General features: G+C 36.7%; 1 pseudogene; it reads right to left on the reverse strand.

The window, feature by feature from the left end:
* Positions 1 to 247: 247 nt before the first annotated feature.
* Positions 248 to 1,031, reverse strand: LOC147517453 (nuclear transcription factor Y subunit B-4 pseudogene; annotated as a pseudogene).
* Between the last annotated feature and the right edge of the window lie 2,769 nt (positions 1,032 to 3,800).

A 3,800-nucleotide genomic window follows, 5' to 3' on the forward strand; every position in this document is an offset into this window, starting at 1 on the left:
AATCAAACTCAGTAGAACATTGTCACGGGTTGATCTCCACCTCTATATACATAAGAGAGATCAAGTAAACCAATCAAACATCAGGTCTCAAAATTTCTAGTTTCCAAATAAAAAGTTCTTTGGTTTAATCGCTACCGTTCACTTAATCCTTGAAAAAAATTCCTCAACATGCAGATTCGATCTGGTTTGCAGGCAGCATGCATATACAAAAATGAACAGTCCTACTTAAAGGAATCAACCACAGTAGTTCTCAGGACTAAATTAAATTTTATCAAACCAAAGTTCTAAGGTTCACAAGTTAAAGCATGCATACATGTAATCTTTTCTATCTTCTCTGAGTGCTCTCATCTTGTTCACCAACATCACCACACTAATAAGGACTAGTTTACAATATATATAATACCGTGTACCATATGTTTCCCAAGATCTAGTATGGCCTTGATTTAGAACTAGTAGTCCTCTCCATCACATTGAACTTCAAAGTAGGACTTGAATTAGGCTGGTTCCTGGGTTGATCAGTGAAAAGCTCTGACGGTTCACCATTGTCTTCCTTGTTGCTAGCCTTATTTTGGGTGGCTGCTTTCTCCCCTTCATATTGCCTATATTTGTGCAAATACCTTTTCAGTGGACTAGTGTAATCATCAAAACCAAGTGTTGCTAGTGCCCAACAAACATCGTCTCCATTAACAGTCTTTCGTTTCTCCTTGTGACACTTGTCAGAAGCTTCAGCAGTAACGAAACTAATGAACTCGGACACACACTCTTGCATACATTCTTTGGATTCTTTGGAGATCTTAGCATTAGAGGGTAACATGTGCTTCATGATCCGGCCCACGTTAGCGATTGGAAGCAATCGATCTTGCTCCTGGACGTAGCCATCATCTCTTAAATTAGTCCCTGTTTTGACACCTGCAACATTAATATTATGCCTAGTACTTCGCAAATCAGGGCTATCTTCTATGCTATGGACCATTTCTAAAGCAGATAAAAACTGATCCTTTCAAACATAGACACACGTCGCCCTCTTAGCATCAAATCACCTCTATATAGATACAAGATATGTGTATGTCATGTACATCGCCACATACATACCGATGATAAAAGTTCCTTAACATGACCTAATCCAATGCCTTCTTGAGAAGTGTCATGCCATGATGTCAGCAGCGCGTGCATTCATTGGTGGGTCACCACGCTCGAATGTGGAACTAACTATTGGTGTACAGATCAGACATGCCAAACCATATTGGATTGTTTATAATTATGTGTGTCGATCAGGCTCTTTTTGCTTACAGTTGAGGATGGCTAACTAAGAGGGTTGGGCAGAAAGCTAATAACCTACAAGCTCCAAAGGATAAAACTATTATCGAATTTCTAATTAATTTATTGGTCCCTTCTCCTAATCTATAATCAAAGTTTAATGCTTCCAATTACATTACATTTTAACAATGTTTCAGAGGACAACTTATGGACTTTCATATACACGTGTGCATGTGTTCCAACCAAACCATACCTACAAAGACACAGGTGCATGAAATTAAAGCCACTGTATTGATTACCTACTAGTGACTAGTTTGTTAGGGTTTCCGTAGTATTCATGTAATCATGTTGATTCTAGCCGGCTGATTGTCACCCTTTGAGTGGTATTCAAGACTTCGGTAATGTGAATCTCAATTATCATCCAAAGATCTGGCCATAGATGTTGCCGAATAATTGCTTTCCTTCAGGGCGATTTTCAAGAAGGGTCACACATAGGTTTAAACAGTTGAGAAAAATGTCACTTAATAAGACAGCGGGCCTTATATTTGGGAGTTTAAGCCTTTGTGGTAGTGAAGTGGAAGCTGCTTTCCCTTAACTCCGGACTTGGAATGTGGCACAACTGGCACTCATATGCTACAAAGTTATAGATTCCCATGCTTATCCTCTTGGTCCCCACATTAACTGGAGCGGATGGACATTATTGACATTAATTTTAAAGGCTGGTTCAATGTGAAACTCTAGTAACATTAACAAACGTAAGCTACCATGCATAGATCAATTTCGTGGTACAGATTCGATCAATACATATGATCTGCACTCTGACACGGGGGAATATTTTCAATGTTATATTTCTGAGTGAATGTAATGATCGATCTTCACACTTAGACATTAAAGCCTCCCTTGCCCTTGCGTTGGCGTCACGTAGCATTGGTCTAGCTCCACTGCCCGACGCTGCAATGGTTCTAATGCTTGATAAGTTAATAGTCCAACTAACATAGTCCATTCTGTCTGGAGCACAAGGAACATTTTCGTTAAGGTTGAGGTGTGAGCAGGATGCAGAATGGTTCCCAAATGTTTGCTCTTGTCATATTACTGCGAAAAGGACAAGCATTAAGGTTTGAATGATTTCATATATGCTTAATCTTAGGTGGTGTTCTTTGTCATTAACCTTTACCCAAATGAGTCAGAGCATCATTTCCAAGATCTCATAATCTCACAACTCAGTGATCCTAAAAGATTAATAAATTAAGTTGATGAAGAAATATTTGATGTTAGTAGACCACCTAGGACTAAATCTTGCCATACCTAATATTCATCAAATTCCCACAATGCGAGCAAAATTCTAGGCAATTCATCAAAATAATATTATCTCTTTAATTTGTTATACATGAAAGTAATCAGTACAGAGAACATTGCCACAGTTCTGGTTTTTGATATTCAAATAAAGGAAATGGCAAACAAAATAGGTAGTGAAGTATCTACGTGATAATTCTCTAAATTGCTAGTTTTACCAAAGAATAAAACTCGCGAGAACTCTAAATGTTAGTAAAACTAAAATAAAACTGTTTGCTATTAAACTTTATCAAAGATTCTACTCTCAATCCTATTGAGATATAGTGGAGTAGATTATTCGTTCCACTCCTAGTTCTTTAGCATGAGATGTTTCATAACCTAATCAATCTTATCTAAAGTTTATGAGAGTGAGAGATTTACGACTTATACTACGATGCAAATACGCATAACAAGATACTAACTATAATTGATTCAAACTACGGAAATACTACGTTGATTCTATAATAAGGAATTAGGGGGGATTGATTCCACCTTAATTCAACTTAATTTACTATCGACGAATCGTCGTAATCCGAATTGAACTGCTTCGCAGAACAATTGGTTCATCCTAATCCCTAATTATACATGACATTTCTACCAATTCATAACTAGCATGTAAACGATCAAACCCATTCTCATGGTGAACTAATCGTTTCTAGAGTGGAAAGGAATTTACGACTACTCTACGCTAATCGAGAATCAAGCTTTCATCAAAGCTTCTCAACCCCCTCTAATGGAGGTTTAGCCGAGAATCATTACGCTATCCTTTCCGTATGAAATTGAATACGACATAATAGAAAGATTTTAACTTTATGCAATTTAACTAAATAATAATCCAACCCAAAATCAATGACTACGAAATGAATAATAAACAATAAATGAAATTAGATGTAACAAATTTAACTGACAAAATCGAATTTGATCAATAATAAACTATTTTATTTATCTAATCAAGCAATAACAATATTCAATACTCTAACTAAAACAAGAAGAACAACTAAGAGTAAATTTAACTTCGATATTGATGCTAAGGGTAAAACTTCGAAATGGCTACTCTAATTAAAACTAGATCTAGAAGCTATTATAATGGCTACTTTTTATCCTAAGCTACTCTATATCCTCAGAGTTAAGGCTTTTTTCTTGATATGGAGGAAATCATATCCAAAATCGTGCATGGGCTTGGAGCCATGTTTTGGGCCGGAAAATCGGGC

Source organism: Coptis chinensis, chromosome 2 (assembly GCF_015680905.1).
Source record: "Coptis chinensis isolate HL-2020 chromosome 2, ASM1568090v1, whole genome shotgun sequence".
Lineage (NCBI taxonomy): Eukaryota > Viridiplantae > Streptophyta > Magnoliopsida > Ranunculales > Ranunculaceae > Coptis > Coptis chinensis.